The following is a 20,310-nucleotide window of genomic DNA, read 5'->3' as shown; positions in this document are numbered from 1 at the left end:
CTTGTGGAAATTACAGGCGTCTGTATTCAGAGGTAATTCCCGACTGATACGCTATCATGACTTCGCGAGTTACCTGACAAACTGCCGTGTTTTCACGACCTTGGACCTGGCGTATCATTAAATCCTCGTTTTAAACATTGAAAAGTACAAACTCCTACAAAAGCAATTGAAATTTCTCAACAACATAACCACCCCTGACGGAATTCACCCAAAACCCAGACAAGATTGAAGCGATTGAAAGCTTTCCCCTGCCAACAACAGTGAGAGATCTGCGAAGGTTCTTGGACTGTCAAACTATCGTCGTTTCCTGGCCAACGCCATTTATCACCAAGCAATATTCAAAGCTTACTCGCCTGGGTCCAAAACCAAAGACTCAGTTGAGGTTGCGTGGTCTACTGAGGTCGTTTAGCCGTTTGAAATCGTCAAACAACAGTTGATTGATGCTACACTACAAGCAAATGGGATAGATGCACGCCTAGCCGTGTTCCTCGATGCTTCAGATATAGCGGTAGGCGCGCTCTTCACCAACGGGTGAACCTCGCCTGGCAACCGTTCAGCTTCTTTTCAAAACAATTAGTGAGCTAGTCGCCACGTACCTCTCCATTAAATACTTACATTTCTCCCTTAAGGGTAGGCTGGAAAAGACAACGTCGTTAGAAACGCTTTATCGCGAATCTCGAAGGTTATAGTCCCCGCTGCATTCGATTATATGGCAATCGCCGAGGCGCAGAAAGGCGATATAGAGCTTTCGAGTCTGAGGATAAATACAAGTTCAAGGTGTTTCCTATCATCGGCACAAACTCCTATTTATTCTACGAGACCTCGGGCAAGGGACCTAGGCTATTTATTCCGGCTGGTTTTCGCGAAGAAGTATTCCACGCAGTATGAGATCTTGAGCACCCAGACCGCCCATACGCCCAGGGAGATACTTCTGGCCGCCCATGAATAAGGACGTAAATTCTTACATGAGTATTGCTCCACAATAAGTGACAGGTTTACGCAGTGGCCTGAAGCGATACCTCTGACTGATATTATTACGGAATTATGTGCCGAGGCCCTCTGTCGAGAATGAATCCCGCACTTTGATGTACCAACCGTAATCATCACGGACCAGGGAATACAATTTAAGCCTACCGTTTTCTCGGAGTTAGGCAAGCTTCAAACGATACAGGGGCACTGCATACCATCGACAGCACAACGAGACGCTGCAATGTGGGGACCGGACGATGAAGCCTCCCTTAATGGCCCGTGATGATCCGTCGTGGTCGCAGTCCTTGCCTTTTGTCCTCCTCGGCCTTCGCACAGCATACCGAGAGGAATTCACGGCCAGCCCCACGGAGATGGTGAACGGTAAGAGTCCGTGTCTCCCCGCCCACCCTGTACTGGATATCAGGGGAGGGTTAACCGACTTCAGCATGCTGTGTGTGCTCAAGTATGCGGCTTCGAAACTGCGACCGACTCCTCACCTCCCGACATACGACGTCGGAAGTTGACACTTCCAAGAACCTCGAGATGTGCTCGCAGGTACTTTTTTGGCTGGACGCTGCTCAGAAGCCGCTGCACCCAAAATATGAAGGCTCCCTAAAGTCCTAGAGCGACGAAAGCAGTCTTTCAAGCTCGATGTTCGAGGGTGAGCACAAATGAGTCTTCTTGTCGAGAAAGACATTTTTCGCTAAACCAGAGGACGCTCCAAAACTCGCGCTATTTCAGCTGGGCGTATAATGATGTGGTGGAACAGCGGAGAGGTGATCTACCCATGCGGGCATCGTGAAGGCCTACGTTGAGGCTCTGAATTACTGCTGACACATCTGGCGGCATGGCACGAGGCCGGTGGGTACTGTTCTTCTTCGCCACGTACCCTGCGGAGTACAGCTCATCAGATTGATTTCCCTGTTTTCATACCAATTTCCTTAAGATAGTTTAAGGTTCCTTTTTTACTAGTGTCACTGTGAGTAATGTATTAGAATGCAATTAAAATAAATACATATATTCTTTACGTTTGCATAAATTTAAGATTCCTTTTTGAACGAGAATCTCAGATAGATAGTGCGAGTTTTTAAAAGCGGGAAAACCGGCGGGAAGCGGGATCTCAGAACAACACAGGCGAAAATACTGAAAAAGGTGAAATGAAAATGATGTACTTAACCCCAGCTTCATGTAACATGGTTTCAGATTGAACCCGAATAAAACAGAACTTTTGTGGTAATATCACAGTCAGCCATAGTGACCTGCCAAGAACTAAGCGATTTGCTTACCTCAGGTCAATGAGATCAGCGAATGGAAAACTGCGTTATGACATTGCTGCACGCATTAATGCAACCTGGATGAAATGGTGTACCACAACTGGTGTTCTTTGTCATCAACGTGTCAATAAATGTCTCAAATCTAAAATGACCTCCATTATCGTCCGCCCTGTCGGCCTTTATGGTTCTAAGCGTTGGTTGACTATAAAAGACAATGAATGGCGTCTTCCGGTAATGGAAGAGGATGAAGGATTAAAAAGGGTTAGAAGGAAAAAGTCCCCTTTCTTAGCGGCCATAACTTTACACCCCTTCCGGGTTTAAATTTAAGCAGTAACATTAATTCTTAGTATGATTTCAGTTCATAAACTTGTTTGGTTACTAATGTAATTGAAATTATTTACCCAACTGCTTTATATTCTAAGAAAATCGATTGAGGGAAAACAGTTTACCCAACTGATCAAACTAGCGAAATTTTTCTGTTTATTGTATGATATTCATTGAATTGTTTGCATTTGCCCATGGTCCCATCCAAACAAAAAGAGGAAAATTTACTATTCTGAAAATTGAATAACAATTTTCCTCAACATCTGGCATGAAGATCACCCTCTTGTTATCTAAATTGCACACAAAGTTTTCAATTGAACATTCAAGCGTACTCCATATTATCATTTTGCCAAATTGTCCTCCGCAACGCTGCAAACTTCCGGAAAAACCACCAATATTTTCTCAGACAGCAACTACATGCTTCCCCCAGATCAAATAAATTCCTTGAATGTTACTTTATGATCACTATCACTAGTTATGGATTTCTTTTTAAATTGTTACCCCCGGGACCGATATCGAAAATTTCCTCAGGAAACGTGACTTCCATAGAAATTTCACTTCAAATGTATCCTCCTCGTACTTGCTGCCCTGCTAACGCTCAATTCAATTCCTCCTCGGAAGTTATTCCCAATATGAAAATATTTCTAAATTTCGGAATCTTAGAATTTATGCAAAGACTTCCCGAACTCCAGCAATTTATGTAAATAGTTTGATTCCACCAATTCAAAGCGAATATGTATCTGGCATTCAAGTTTATAATAACGAGGCACCCGGGCATGGGGGCAGAGCGGCTTCATTTCTCTATGAGGGTCTTATGTTAGATTCAATAAAATCATTTCCTTTCATTGAAAGATTTTCTCGTCAGATTTGAAGCATATTGTTCGGAAGGGCGGATGACTGGCGAAATATGAGACTTTGCAATCTAAAATGTTCGCTATTCGTTTCGAGGAATTCGTGATATTCTGAACGAAATGCCTTTCATTACGGCAATATTCAAAGACCATATTATCGTAGATCCGGAATTAGGATTTAACACCTCCCAGCAATCCTGATTATATTAAACCTCATTCGGAATCCCAGTCGCTCTCAACCCAATATAAGCGGATAGAATTCTCCTAAGAATAAAATCACCGCCACAACATTCAAACTAAAAGCCATATCATCCCATGAACCTCCCTCAATGGGATTTTTGTGAAGTCTTTAAGAAAGTATAAGACACACATCATAATATCAATTCAAGCTCACATAACAGATTTCAAATAAAGCCAATCACATTAAGGATTTTAAAAGTGTTCCTTTCAGATAAGGAAACCGGGCTTCCACAGGCTTCCAAAATAAATGAGGCATCATTCCATCATTCCAGGGATACCGTACTTTAAAAACATACCCGAAAATTCCCTCAGCAGATTGCCGAGAGGGAGTAAGAGAAACAACGAAGCATCTAATGTGGAAGGACCGCAAAATCTGACGTGGAGGCGACGCGGCAACAGGAGTCTCATAAAAATATTCCAACTCATTTGTATTTGCCTCCTGAAAACTTCCTACTGGAATAGCTTTACGTGGAAATCCGTTTCTAAGGAAGCCACGCAATCTTTTCGTGTTTATGATGATATCCTGGCCTTGGCTTTCATTTCCTATTATTTGAGTACATCAGATGATGGCAGAGGCGAAATGAAATCAATATGGAATGCCTATTTTTAGAATATCCTGTTTGGTGTATGGGTGATCCTTGGTGACAGGCACTTGCCGAAATCTTCTTTTCCTGAAGAAAAGCAAAATGATGTTGTCAAAATTAAAAGAGATTACAGCTTTGTCCTATCTGAAAATTCGGTAAGTCTATTTAAAAATATGCCTACCTTCCGAAGGTATCAGTTGCTTTCATATTTCATATATTCTAAACCAATTTACGTAGTGTGCATAAATTTATATCAACTTTGTAAAGGCAGTTTAAGACAAATGAGAGACGTGTAGATTCTTAAAGATTTTTAAACTTTAAAGTCGAAAGGCTACCGAAAGCATCATATTTTTGGGTTGTAGAGAAATTATTGCCTGGGGGGTTTTTACCCAGTAAAATCACCCCCCTCTCTGTATTGTTAAAGCGCCATCACAAAGCGGAGTTAGCTCTTTAGCTACTTCCTGACAATTACTTACCTTGTCGTGGTGAGGGCGCCCAGGAAAGAAGATCTTCTAGGAAACCAGAGGTGACATCTAAAGCTAAGCGGTAATCAAAACCCCAAGGCTCCCGTGTCGAGGGCTGAATGATCACAGGGATTAAGATGTGGCACTGAACGGTGAAGTCTGGGTACCAGGCGATCACCAGTTTCAAATAGCCTTTTTCGCCAAGAAGGGCTCTGCCGAGGTCGACTTCCACCTAAATGCTGCTAGGCAGCAAAGCACGAGAAACAGTTGATAGGCCGGGAACTTTTCTCACTATCGACGTTTCTGAACTGAATATTAAAAAGTTTCGGAAACAAATGGCCACCCGACTCGACTACGGGCTTTGGACTGTCACGTTACAACTGTCGGCTCCTAAAGCCGTTGAAGAGGATGTGCCATATTTCTCAAATAAATTTGAAGCATTGTAAAGCGATGGCTGCACTTATCAGTGGATGGATCAATAGTTGCAGAACATTAATATATTTCATACAACAACCATGTGGTAGGGACTCCGACTCCGGACTTCCGAGATGCTGACTTGTATGCCAATGGAAGTGACTGACCCTGCTCGTGCTCCGATATCCCACCGGTCAAAATGGCAAGATCAAGTCAACAGGGAGATAAGGAAATTCTTTGGTGCTCTGTTTATAGTGGGACGTGGACGAATTTCCTTGTAGAACATTCTTCAGAGCTATCCAATATGTCAAAAGTCATGGCATGGGAGAGTAATAGTAGTATGTGATGTTAATGCCCACAGTATGTGTTGCGGAAGGTACAACATCAACGCGACAGTATCGAGACTATAAGAGTATCTAATAGGAGCCGAATTGCGGATCCCCAATTTCTGAAATAAACCGACTTTCTTCAAAGTGGTAACATTGCCAATTTTGTCAGAGAACGGACAGTATGAAACGATATCATGCCCTCAGATCACAGGCGTATTGATTTCGTAATGGTCATGGATCCACATCTAACCACTCCAGACAGACAGGTTGGACGATGGTCAACGTAAAACCGAACATCCGCGTTATGATCGCTTAGAGCACATCAAATCCAGTGTTGAAATTGAAGAAACAACCCAGATGGTTACAACTAGTATGGGCGCAGCTTTCCAAGATAGCTGTTCACCCAATACGCCGAAGAAGGGTAAAACATCATGGTGGAATTCGGGTTTGGCAAAACAGAAAAGAACGACACCTGTGCTCATCAACCGAGGCGTAAAGTTTGATTCAGCGGCTGTGTAGAATCGATACAAAGTGACTCTAAAACTCTATAGAAGAGCATAAGATTAGTTAAGTGGCCATCGTGAAGACCCTTTTGCGAAGAGGCTAAATCTCTCCAGTGAACCTCAAAGTCAAAATGGGTCCTTGTCAGACAATGTAGCCAGCAGCTGGATTACTACGTACACAGAAAGCGATAATGAAACGGCGAACCGTTTGCTCCATCATCATCATCAACGGCGCAACAACCGGTATCCGGTCTAGGCCTGCCTTAATAAGGAACTCCAGACATCCCGGTTTTGCGCCGAGATCCATCAATTCGATATCCCTAAAAGCTGTCTGGCGTCCTGGCCCACGCCATCGCTCCATCTTAGGCAGGGTCTGCCTCGTCTTCTTTTCCTACCATAGATATTGCCCTTATAGACTTTCCGGGTGGGATCATCTTCATCCATACGGATTAAGTGACCCGCCCACCGTAACCTATTGAGCCGGATTTTATCCACAACCGGACGGTCATGGTATCGCTCATAGATTTCGTCATTGTGTAGGCTACGGAATCGTCCATCCTCATGTAGGGGGCCAAAAATTCTTCGGAGGATTCTTCTCTCGAACGCGGCCAAGAGTTCGCAATTTTTCTTGCTAAGAACCCAAGTTTCCGAGGAATACATGAGGACTGGCAAGATCATAGTCTTGTACAGTAAGAGCTTTGACCCTATGGTGAGACGTTTCGAGCGGAACAGTCTTTGTAAGCTGAAATGGGCTCTGTTGGCCGACAACAACCGTGCGCGGATTTCATCATCGTAGTTGTTATCGGTTGTGACTTTCGACCCTAGATAGGAGAAATTGTCAACGGTCTCAAAGTTGTATTCTCCTATCCTTCTTCTTGTTCGTGTTTGTGTTTGACCAGTGCGGTTTGATGTTGTTGGTTGATTCGTCTTCGACGCTGACGTTGCCACCATATATCTTGTCTTGCCTTCATTGATGTGCATCCCAAGATCTCGCGCCGCCTGCTCGATCTGGATGAAGGCAGTTTGTACGTTTCTGGTGGTTCTTCCCATGATGTCGATATCGTCAGCATAGGCCAGTAGTTGGGTGGACTTGAAGAGAATCGTACCTCTTGCATTCACCTCAGCATCACGGATCACTTTCTCGAGGGCCAGGTTAAAGAGGACGCATGATAGCGCATCCCCTTGTCGTAGATCGTTGTTGATGTCGAATGGTCTTGAGAGTGATCCTGCTGCTTTTATCTGGCCTCGCACATTGGTCAGGGTCAGCCTAGTCAGTCTTATTAATTTCGTCGGCCGTGTACAGTTTTACCTTGGCTATGCTATCATAGGCGGATTTAAAGTCGATGAACAGGTGGTGTAACTGTTGTCCATATTCCAACAGTTTTTCCATCGCTTGCCGCACAGAGAAAATCTGATCTGTCGCTGATTTGCCTGGAGTGAAGCCTCTTTGGTATGGGCCAATGATGTTCTGGTCGTATGGGGCTACCCGGCCTAGCAAAATAGTGGAGAATATCTTATAGATAGTACTCAGCAACGTGATACCTCTATAATTGCTGCACTGTGTGATATCTCCCTTTTTATATATGAGACAGATTATGCCTCGTTGCCAATCGTCAGGCATTGATTCGCTGTCCCATACCTTGAGCACAAGTTGATGAACCACTTGGTGTAACTGGTCGCCTCCATATTTAACCAATTCGGCTGTAATTCCATCGGCTCCTGTCGACTTATGATTTTTTAGCCGATGAATTGCACGGACTGTTTCTCCTAAACTTGGTGGTGGCAGTATTTGTCCGTCGTCTTCAGTTGGCGGGACCTCCAACTCGCCGATGTTCTGGTTGTTCAGTAGCTCATCAAAGCACTCAACCCATCGCTCTAATATGCTCATTCTGTCGGAAATCAGATTTCCCTCTTTGTCTCGGCAGGATGAGCATCGAGGTGTATAAGGTTTCATCCTGCTGACTTGTTGGTAAAACTTCCGCGCCTGGTGCGGTTGCTCCCTGTACTTTTCTAGTTCACAGACTTGTTGGTTCTTCCTTCTTCCTTCTTCCTTTTTGCGTCGGTGAAGTCGCTTCTCCGTTCGACGGAGTTCGTGATAAGTCTCTGCGCGTGCCCGCGTTCTTTGAGAATGCAACATTACTCGGTATGCGGCATTCTCCCGTTCCGTTGCTAGCTTACATTCATTGTCAAACCAGCCGTTCCGACTCCTTTTGCGGCTGGGGCCAAGTATGTTTGTGGCCGTATCCATGATAACGTTCTTCAGGTGGTTGTGAAGATCATTAGTTGATGCTTCATCTCCAGGTCCTCTGTTGACTGCGATTATTGCGGCATCCATTTCCCTCTTATAGGTGTCGCGGAGGGTTGTGTTGTGGATGGCTTCAGTGTTCACTCTCACCTGATTGTCAGAGGGGATTCTAGGTGGTATTGTTATTCGAGCTCGGAGCACCATGCCAACGAGATAGTGATCCGAGTCTATACTGGCCCCCCTATATGTTCTGACATTCATCAAGGCTGAGAGGTGGCGGCGTTCGATCAACACGTGGTCAATTTGGTTGAAAGTGGTTCCATCTGGAGAGGCCCACGTATGTTTGTGGACCGCTTTCCGCGCAAACCAGGTACTTCCAACAACCATCTCGGGTGACCCTGCTAATTGAATAGTCCGCAGTCCGTTATCATTTGTTTTTTCGTGTAAGCTATGGGAGCCAACGTATCGTCTGAATACGGGCTCCTACCCTACTTGGCTGTTAAAATCCCCAAGTATGATTTTGATATCATATCTGGGACAGGCTTCGAGGGTTCTTTCTACTGCCTCGTAGAAGGTATCCTTCTCCGACTCTGCAGTCTCCTCTGTAGGGGCGTGAACGTTTATGAGGCTTATATTTCTAAACTTGCCTCGCAAGCGCATAGCCGTTCGCTTATGCTTTCAAAGCCGATAACAGCAGGTTTCATTTTTTGGCTGACTAAGAAACCTACTCCGAGCACATGGTTTACTGGATGGCCGCTATAATATATGGTGTAGTGGCTCTTCTCCAGGAAACCGGTCCCTGTCCATCGCATCTCTTGCAACGTTGTTACATCAACCCTATATTGGGACAGGGTATCGGCTAGCTGCTCATCAGCTTCATCTCTGTACAGGGAGCGCACGTTCCATGAGAAAATGCGCAAATCGTTGTTCCTTTGTCGTTGCCGGGTCCGTCGTTTTAAAATCCGTCCTATCCAAGGCTCCTGTTGTGGCTTCGTAACATGTTGTTTTCCGTGTAGGGTTGTCAGCCCTACCCAACCCCCAACCTGGAGGACCAGTTGGTACAATATGTCCCGTTTTTAGGCGCGGGAGACTCGCCTTCATCCTTCTCCGTCTACAGCTTTTCGTCAAGAAAGAGCTCCCAGCGGTCACCACGTGGAGGTGGAGATAGAGTTTGGTAGTAGAGCTGTTGGTGTTGGTTCAGCAGGCATTTCCCAGGTTTTATGCTCCATCGGGGGTACCAATCCACGTTTCGCCCCGGGACCTATACTACCCTTTGAACACCTTTGTTCCAGGTAACACTTAAAGCCTTATCTCAGGACGGATATGTGCATATAGGTTTTAACCGAAAGTTTGGAATCTGGCATGCCAAGTAGTATCACTGTGGCGTATCAAATGGACATTTAATTCGGCTCTAACTTCTGTGGGTCCGGGTGACATTATTCCTAATTTAGTAATAGAGAAAATGTATGCTCGTACCTACACATTCGGAATATATACCTTGCATACGAATGATACGCTTATATTCCAATTATCTGGCGTGATGTGAAGGTGATATTTATTTTCAAACCAGGTAAGCGAAGTCGAGCATAACGGACGACTAGGCCGTGGGTGCTAAGAAGCTTTGCCTCTTTCCCACCTTATGGACCTAAATGGACGCAAAAGCTCTCGACCAAACTATTAAGACAACTGGCAAGACTAGTAGATAGATTTTATAGGGGATACATACATTCCTAGGCGGTCGCTTCACTGTAGACAACATGCCTATCAGAAAGGTAAATGTACAGAGACAATATTCCATGGGCTCACGGCAAGTTTCAGGAAAAAACAATCTGCTTTAGTCGAATTTATTTGCAGCAATTTGTCAGGCGGCAGGGCAGCAAGGAATCGATCCGCTGTTAATCAGTTGGATCTTTTACATACTGGAGTGGAGAAAAATTCACATACTTGTCGGACAGAAGTGTATTGAGGCAGGATGCCTGAGAGTCCGCATGAGTCAGGTCACGTATAGTACTGGAGGGCAGAAAGGTATTCGCAGAAATGTGGATGATCCAGCCGTAATAATTATCGACAAGTTTGCATGCATATGTGACCGCTTGATTGCAACTCTGCATAAAATCCACAACTGGTGCCGCCGTGACGGACTCACGGTAAACGCAAGGAAGGAAGGCTGGACTAGTTATATTCACTAATAACGTTAGGTGGGGCTACGCTATCTACCTTATCAGGGGCGAAAATCAAGTGGTAGAAACAGTAAAGTATTTATTAATAAAGTGCTACTCCGAGCTACCGTGAAAGCACCATATTCAGGAATAATATGTTTAATCCTGCATCATCTGGTGGCCGAGATTGAATTTTACTAACTACAGGAAACTGCTAATGCTGATTCGAGGGCTTAGTTGCCCAAGTATTACTGAACCAACGAATATCAAACTAAAAACTGTCATAAATCAACCGCCCCCTCATTTGAAGGTGAAATGAAAAGCAGCTAACAATGCATATAGGCTTGATATCATTGGCGCGTAGAAAGGCAACCAAAAATACAGCCATGTGTTCATTTGGAAATTCTTTGGCAAACATCAGGTGGCTCTGTTGCCTGTCGATCATATGGGCTCCAGATTCGTTTTGGAAAAAACATACCACGGCAGTATTCACTAAAAGAGAAGAATGGTCATTAAATAGCCAGGAGTTGTGTTCAGTCATGGAAGACAGATCGGGCGTAGGAGTATTCTCGAGAAAATGGCTTTCCTTCTCGAAAAAATTACAACCAAATATATATATATGCCAATCCGATGTCAGCCGAAGAATGTTTGTGGCAAAAATAGCGGGGTCGCATCATTCGAATCTGTTCCGGCAGTCAGGCATCGTTATCCGCGCCAAACAAAAATGGCTTATCAAGTCAGTTGGTGTGGAGTTGCCACCAGGTGCTATTGAAGCTTGGTTGTCTGAACGTAATATTCCACCTCATTGTATAAATCTACAATGGTAGGGCCAGCGCCAAATTTTGGCATCTGATCATCCACTGTCAGGTCAACTCTGTACGGTGAAATTGCAGGGATTTAAAAACTTTAGTAGGGTTTTTAACAGGACACTGCTCCTTAAACCACACCATGGAAAAAATTGGGGGGATTTCTTAGCTATAAGCAGCTAATGTGAGCAGAAGGAAATGGCCCTGCACTTCATATGCAGCTGCTCGGTTTTCTCAGATTCAAGACAAAGATACCTCGGTAAGGTTTCTTTTAACGAAGAATATGTGCACTCAGTATCACTACAATTGTCGTGCTTCCTTAATATGTGACTTATCGGCTGCCACATTGCGTACAAGTCCAGGCGTGTGCACCGGCAAAACTCTCGCTTGGGAATAGTATAAGGCCAGTGTACTCGGTGTTGCAGGTGTTGAAGAACGTTTGAACCGTTCGAGTGATACTGGAGCTCACTCTCCACATGCTACCCCCATACAGCAATATAGAAAGAACATTAGCAAAGAACAGTTTCAAACTGACCTTGGTGTTGCAATAATTGCATTTCCAGATTCTTGACAATCACAGTTAATACGTCGGGAAACATCTGGTACGGTGCCACCGCTGGCAGAAACCACGCTATCTAAAATTGATCAACGCATCGGATGCTCCGCCCATTAATGCAGATAGAGAGAGTACGATGACCCATCAAACAGAGAATCTTGGTTTTGTTCGTGTTTATCTTCAGTCAGTCAACTCCACTTGCCGCTTCTTCCAAATCCGAAACCAAGGTCCAAGACTCGGTGAGACAGGAAACAGATGTCATCTGCGAAGTCGAACTGTTTGAGAAAAGAAGTCACGGTCTATTGAACTTCTTCACATCCTCCGGACAAGGCAGCATGGAAAATGTCACCGACAACGAGAAGAAATATTATCGGTGACAAGATGCAACCCTGTTGACTCCGTTTTCAACCACGTCTGATATGCTACCTTGGTGCAGCACATGACATTTCGTGCCATCACATGTCATGCTGATAACAGCTATTCGTTTTTTCGGAACGCCCCTCCTGTATACACCACGCCAGATACAGCGGTACAGGGTGATGAAGCGATAAATGCAGGGGGATCTGAAGCGGAAACCAGCTTACTCTATGTTGGCATGCATTGGAGATGTTGTTTGATGCGTTCAGGATTATTTTAAGTATAAGCTTTCCGATAGCTGCACGATCGTCCTCTTCTTGATTAACAGTAGCAGATCTTCAGCGATCATCAGATGTCGATCCCTTTCACAGCTGATGTCAGCTTTCTTGTTACATATATCCAGAAGACAATTCCCAAATTTATTGCTGATCGCAACGTGGTCAATATGATGAAACTCAACAACTGACCTTATGGCAGGCTTTGTGCACGAAATATGTGCCACCAATGACGAAACGATGGAAGCTGTAGAGATCCACAAACCACCCGTCATTATCGTTACGGTCGCTAAAGCCGTAGGTACCCATCACACTTCCGAGTAAGGTGTTGTCAAAGCCCATTCACATTACACATCACAATTAAAATTTCAGCAATGGAATACCTTTCCTTGTGGACTGCGTTGCTCGTAGAAATCAGCGTTTTCCACTATATCGGAAGTCTTCGTTGGTGCCTAGCACTGTGTAATTATGATGCACTTTAACCTGGATCGGAATGTTACAGTTAGAAGTCTGTCAAAAACCAGCTTCCAAGTCAGAAGAGTGCGCTTGCAGCAGCCGTTAAAAACAACCCGACAACAGATTCGCGTTTGCTAACTTTAGGATTTCCAGAGTACCGAAGCACATTGCCAGAAGAGGGAAAGGAGTACTAGTCAGAGTCCCACCATCTTACTTCGCTTAGGTCCAGAATGGCAAACTTATATCATTGGAATTTCCACTCGAGTTAGGGATCAGCGGCGTTGTTGATGTCTCGGTAGCAGTAAAGTTTGCAAATTTCTAGCCCACAGATTTAGTCGCCCCTTCCGACAAGCAGGGAAGAGTGTTATTATATTCTTGCGCCCCAACTTACAAGGTAGTTGCGAATTTTACTGCAAACCCTCCTTATATTGACATTAGAAGCCCACACAATAGTAAAAAGGGTAATAATATATTTAAGCTTCCGCTATTTTAGAACTAAAATCACGCCTTAGGAAATTTGTGTAGGCTTTAAATTGTCAAAAATTCTCCAATTTCTTGATTACTAAAGATATCCAGAAAAAAAATCTGCTCATTATTCTTTCACGTGCTTTCTATCATCGATTACAGATTTTTTTTTTCATTTTTTTCCTGTCTACTAAAATCAAATGAATCTAATTATACAAGATTAATGAGCACCTCGTCCATTTTCTCGTTAACCAGACTGAAAGTAATGAAGGCCATTTTGTCCTCTCCCAATTCATAAAATTGTATCGGAAAGTGTATTTTCATAAGCCTAAAAAAATCTTGAATAAAAAAATTATCAAAGGTGAAAAAAGAATAAGTTTTTCTTTGAAGTTTGCTCAGGCAACAGGCGAAAAGCAGGTACTGACTTGATGGGGTACTTCTTGGAATTTAAATTTTGCCCAATAATTATTCAATTTGTATGGGACATCGGGTGGAATTATAAGAAGAAGATCCTTAAGGAGATGGCGACATAGCAACTGATGAGGGTAGAAAGGTCAAAAACCCAGGAAAATAAATGTAACCCAATTAAAAAGTCGAAGTCATCCATGACGGCTAAAGTAAATATTTGGTAACACCTTATACCCATTAAATGAATTATTATGAATTATAATATGCCATACTCGTATGTGTTCGAAAAGGAGATGTAGCATCACTTTCATGTTGCCCCAAATATTTTCCTTACGACCATGGCGGAACCCCATCAATAGTGCAAGAGAGCATAAAACCATAGCTAATTTCAACGAGCAGAGCTTCATTTAGATTAGCGTCTTTCCAGGTGCTTTAAGTAAAATGGGTACGAAAGATCAAGAAAAACTCCAATCATCCTAGTTGATATATTCGAACCCTTTGGCACAGTATTTCGGGCTAGTTCCCTCGCTCTCACACCTTAGGGAGCCTTCAAGTCAGGAAATTCCTTTTACTAAGGAGAGGAGAGTTCCTAGTTAAAAGAACCCCCGGCCATCCGGTCCCTGCGCCGGCCAAGTGTCAACTTTCTCAACATTCTTTAGCATCACTCTGACAATATTGTCCACAAAGAGCTCTGCACAAAGCTGTTGACGAATCTCATTACCGCTTTGCAGGTAAAACCGAAAACTTACATGTCCACTAAGAAGGTGAATAAGGAAACAATAAATTTCAACCTGTTTTCGATCCAGCAACGCAACTAAGTTTCATGAACAACTACCTCTCTTGAGGCAGCGTCTGATGAGTTGCCTCTGCCCTGGACGAAACCGTCAGTCGAAAATTTTTGATTTTTTCAATTCTTAATGCTTGGGGTGCTACGCTCCAATACTAGGGATCCATGGACTAAAAAACGAGGGAGTAAGTTGCTCCTCATTTAGTCCGGTCCACCATCAAGTGGATGGGGACTTAGGATCCCGCAGATCCTAAACAACAACCTAGCTCTAGTCTAGCTTAGACTACAACGACTGGGGTTTTTAAGTCCAATATAATTCGCAACCTTGTCGTGTTTTTGCGATGATAAAAGGGAGCGTCTTTCCACCTGTTGGCACTTTCGGTCACGCTGCTCCCAGGGCAGAGGTGAGGCAGCGTCTGATGAGTTGCCTCTGCCCTGGACGAAACCGTCAGTCGAAAATTTTTGATTTTTTCAATACCTCTCTTGAGTTTTCTCCCTTGTGTTATAGGTCATCTTCCATTCTTTGGGATGGAGAGCGATTGATGTCACTCCTGTGATCACCATTACAATCGGTTAAATCAAATAAAGAATATTATGCTAATTGCAACAAGTGCGATATTCTTGCCCTGCAAGAAACTTATTTCTATCTATCTTATCTCAAAGTGTATTTTAATCGAATAGCAAAGTTTAGAGAAGACAGCTATAGTGATGTCATTTTGGCGGTCCGCCAACTCAACTAGGTTTCAGATTATGATATTATCATACCTGAAACACTCAACCTCACTTCTAATTTCGTGATTGTGTCAATCTATCTCCCTCCCAGTATCTCCAACAGAGAATTCAATAAGGCCTTTGGTAGACTCTTCACTTTTTGTGAGAAATATAAAAATGTACTCACCACTAGGGATCTTAATACTAGATCCAAAAATCTGGGTGACTACCTCCTCCAATATGCTGATTATTTCCTGATTTTGTCGACTTCCAAATGTTTGCGAAGGCAGTTAAATGCGTATTCAAACATTTTGAGAACCCAGAGTGGTCATTAAATTTAAGTAATTTTTATTATCTTAAAAGATTGTTTTTTTGCTCATTTTTCCAATCTATATATTATTGTTACCTATTTCTTAAAAATAAAAAATTATTTTAAAAACAAACGAAAATAGGTAAATGCGTTTATTGATGAATCCCGAAGATTGGGCCTACCAATCAACATAACCAAATCCCAATCTATATTCTTCAAGAGAAGTAGGGTAATATCCCTGCTCATTAAAATTAATAATCTTGCCCTTGCCGATGTCAAACCCATCACCTTTTTAGGTAGGGAGACATCGAGGACGTATTCGGTCAAAGACCACTTGAACTCCATTATTCCATAGTTTGATGAGAAAATGCTTAGGGCTGAGCAGATCCACCCCATTGCACCAGATTTTTGCTTTGGTCTGGCAGTCAAAAAACTCCTTAAATTAAAAGAAAGAAATCCCAAAACCTGTCGTTTGTGTGCGGCGGTTGCGTGTGGCAGGGCGGTGGAGGATCTCAAATTAATCAACCTAGTCCTAGCGTCTGATGCTGCGTTTATGCGTGGTAGGTCTGCCTGTGTGGTGGTTGGGCCGATGGCACGTAAGTCTCACGTTTTCCTTAGATTTCAGTTCGGTTTTAGGTACTAAACTTCGTGCTGTGCTCAGCCCATCAAGGTGGTTTTCCGGATGGGGGAGGGGAAAGTTGCTATCATTACAGACTCTCTCCATACTTGTAAATTACTCAAACAAACTACGCCATCGGATCACGTAGTGGGCAAAATACATGCCCTAGCTTCTGACCCTCTTTTTGAGTCTGTGGTGTCCGACTGATGCGGTACACCCATTAAATGAACTCATCCGCTCTAATCCCACCCTTTTGGTGGAACCTTCCCCTGTAGATGTTCTGAAGGCAATTCAGGAACACTCTATTGAGAGTGTCAAAGAACCATTTATCTCTGGCATTCACACTTCTTTACCTATAATTTAACCGGAGGCCACATCAACATGCCAAGTATGATTTGTACCTGTTCAAAAGTGCGTCCAGTGACAGGTGGCACAACGTCATCTACATATTCGACCTGGCGTGATTCTTGTTCCAAATCGAGTCTGCTAAGACGTAGAAAGCGTTCCAAAGGTCTGGCCCTAGGATGGATTCATCTTCTCATAGAGCAGTATGGTCCCTCAGATAATCCCTAAATATCCGCAAAAGATAGCTGGACACATGGAATGAGTGTTCTGATGTGCCTAGCATATCTGAATTGGAGGCATTTCTAACATCGGGGGTAATGAGGAGCACTATCCGCCAAGATCGACGGCTGTGTGCCTCGATTTGATGAACCTTATCCACGACTTCCATAACAGCATCCACCGTGGACATGTAGACGGTAGCTCAGGGTCTCCTTTTCCTTTGCTGATTAACGCGGGCCTTGAGATTTTCCAGCAACAAATGTCCTTTTACAGGCCAGCGTTGAACATACTGAACAGCAAGTCTGGCCGTTGAATAACCACCCGTTTGTAAACTTCCGGCAGGATACCATCATGATCTGGCGGACTCCTGTTTTTCTTGGTAAGAACTGCTTCTTCCAGCTCTTTCATTGAGAAAAGGAGCAGTCCTCGATGCCGTTTACGTTAACCAGTACGAGATGTCCGGCATCGTCTCATTCAGCGTTAGGTAGACGCTAAAAAACGTTATCACTAAACTCCGAATACAGGTAAAGTCATTCCCTGGGCCTTGGACAAGAACACGAAGTTGAATGGCTTCCCAAAACCAGATGACAGCGGTACCCAATAAGTTGAGATGCCGTAAAGCCGAGTCCTTGCTCAGTTATTAGCACTAGATCAGCCTTTGCCTCCACAGCGTGCTGCGCTAGCAAATTGTGAGCGGTTGCACTCCAGAGCACGTTTATTTGTAGGATGTGGATTATGATAGTTGAGACTGCCCCGAACCCGCAGTGTATGCAATGCTTTCACCAGAGAACACAATTTTTTATCTTCCTTTTTGAGCCCTGGAAACTACTTCGATAAAGTCTTCTTCAGGGGCGTTTTCCTCTTTTCATTTTTTACCCAGTTCACTTTGCAGTGGGGTATCTGTGATCCGTTTGGCGCTTTCGGTAATTGAGAATGCGGAGGTAATGAAGGCATGACTTGATGAAGGAGTTGGATAGAAAGCACTGACCTGGAATTGAAGATGTTTCGTGTGGCTGGGTTTGATAGGAGTCAAAGTCAAGTCAAGAGGTCTGTGTGATATTTAAATGCCCCCCAAAGACTAGGGACTACACTTTATCATCTAAACGCGGTTGGTTCACTGATCTTCATCTTCATCAGATGGTAGAGAGTTGGAATAGGAACGATACTTGAAAACTGAATATAGATATTGATGAAAATATTATCCATGTCCAGGGAAAAATATTGAAAGGTTTTGACAATTTTGCTGATTAATATATTGTCCATGTGTCGCCTGCTTTACTTGATGAGATTTTAATTCTCCTTCAATCTTGACTCTTCTCTTTTTCTACTCCTCTATTGTAATATCACTTCAAATTACCACCACAAATGCAAATAACCGCCATAAGATAAATGATTGCTGCAGAAATTGCCACTTTAAATTGATTCATTGTTCCAATATTTCTGAAATCACCATAAGCTTTTCGTCATCCTGACATCCGTTATCCGAATCTCAGCGTGAATATTTATATGGAAATTGCAGCTTCATTCAAAATTTACTTCAACCATTAGCGTTACTCCCATATTCATGGTCGAAATGTTATATCTCCCCCCATCCCTCAAGTGAGGTTTCCCTGGGCGTCCTGCAATGCACAATAAAATATTGAAGTCCTTCGCCTGACCACATGCTTCCATTATGGTGAACCACTTATAGGAAAAAATGACCAAAAAGTGACTATTCTTCCCAGATGTTGCACGGAGAACTCAACTGCCTGCGGCAGCCTCCTTTTATGTTTCTTTTTTGGTTTACCACACGTATAGATGTAGGTTTCGTGTGTTCTCGATATTCTACAGACATTTAACGGAGAAAATCGAAGGAAGCTCCAGTGACAATGTTCCTGCAATGGTCAAAGTTCATAGGAGTATGGTTTCAATGGCTCAGTAAGTGTAGCATTTGTTCATTTCCTGGGAGCAACATTTGTTTTAAACTGTCTTGGTCGAGTAAGTTTTTGTATTGCACATTGTCGACATACGGTGAGGAATGGGCATTGGTCTCAGGGCAAGGACATCAAATGTATAGTGTAAAAAGTACACCTACGGGTAGAGCAGGATATGAAAGAAATTTATCAAACATTTCGAATTGTTCTATGGGAAAATTGGTTTCTGATGGTGAACTGGTTATTTTCTCTGCGGTTTTACTATTTCAGGGAATGATACGTCTCAGATAGAAAGGTGGTTGCTATGGAGATAGAAGTTCAACAGGGGGAAAAGTTTGTCCAAAGCGGAGCGACATTGTAAGCTAGACAATTATGTTGTCGGTTTCATGAGTTCGATAATCTAGTAAAAACGCCATTAATTTTCTAAATTATGTCCTCTGTAAACCACGAAATATTTCAAATGCTCTTACCAAACGCCAGAAAAATGTAAATTTATCGGAACACTATCCCTCAGTGTCACTCTGAACTTTATGAAAGGGAAAATTATATGGAACAGAATATGCCAGCCAGATCGTGTATTCACTCGACTGAATGTGGTTCAATGAGTTGGGGTTGACCATGAAGAATTGAAGACAACTCAGAGTTTCTATAACACAGCGTAGTGTAGGATGTAAGCACGAACAACCTGCTATGGAAATGAATCAACGCATTTTCTTAAATGCTTCGTATTTCTCACTGATGCCTAGGTTGAAAATCAAATGCCGCCCAAGGTTCTGAAATTGGCGCAAAGTTGTGGGAAAAGACTCGCCTGTTAACCTGATTCGAAACGTGGTTTGAACGACGTAGCTGCCATTTTGAGTACGAAAAATTAATGAATGAAAATGAGCATCGCAAAGAAGAAAGCATGTAATGCTCTTCCTTTGGCGGTCAACCTTAGTTTATTTTTCCTTGTAGCTAAGTGCGCCAGTAAATATCCACAAATAGATCTAGATGCACTTTACGCTTCGAAAAAGGTGCCTCCGAAAAAATTGAATCATCTATGCAAAGCTTGCCACAGCTGAACTTGTCGAATCAATTAAAGGGCCAAAAACGTAGACCTTCACCGTCTCCAGGGAAAGTAGAGGGTAATTCTGCGTTAAGAAGATGGAATGTGGACCTTCGTCATGTGGTATTTCCTCCAACTATTCCGGTAGTCATTACAGGGGCATTGTTTGGAAGGATGCCCTGGGCTGAAGCAGAGAGCTCTTAAGTCGCTTACATCTCCTGTCCACATCGCTGGTTGGCCATCTCGAAAGAACCCAAATATTTAAGGCCAGGCTATGACCCTGCCTTATATGAATATCAATAATTTCAGTAGCTATGATACCACAATTGACACAGCTGTCACACGTTATTGGTAGACATGAGATTCATCGGTCGCAACACCCGCACAGAGTTGTCCACTGTCAATAATGCCTTTCTACCTACAAAGGCAGGATCTTCAAAATGCCTGTCATCTAAGATAATTCGATAAATTAAAATCTTGGACATTAAAATTAACAGGCGTGAGTAAATGTTCTTTCCGGTAAATTGCTCATACCTATCGAAACAAGAATTTCTCAGACCGCAGCACGGCGGTTACCATTTGCAAAAGTAGCTTTTAGAGATTCAGATTTTTTGATGATGATTCAATGACCGTGACTCTATGTTGAGCATCATCTGAAAAAAAGCATACCAATATCCAAAGA

This window comes from Hermetia illucens, chromosome 4 (assembly GCF_905115235.1).
Source record: "Hermetia illucens chromosome 4, iHerIll2.2.curated.20191125, whole genome shotgun sequence".
NCBI classification, from domain to species: Eukaryota; Metazoa; Arthropoda; class Insecta; order Diptera; family Stratiomyidae; genus Hermetia; species Hermetia illucens.
Note: the sequence above shows the minus strand (reverse complement) of the source record.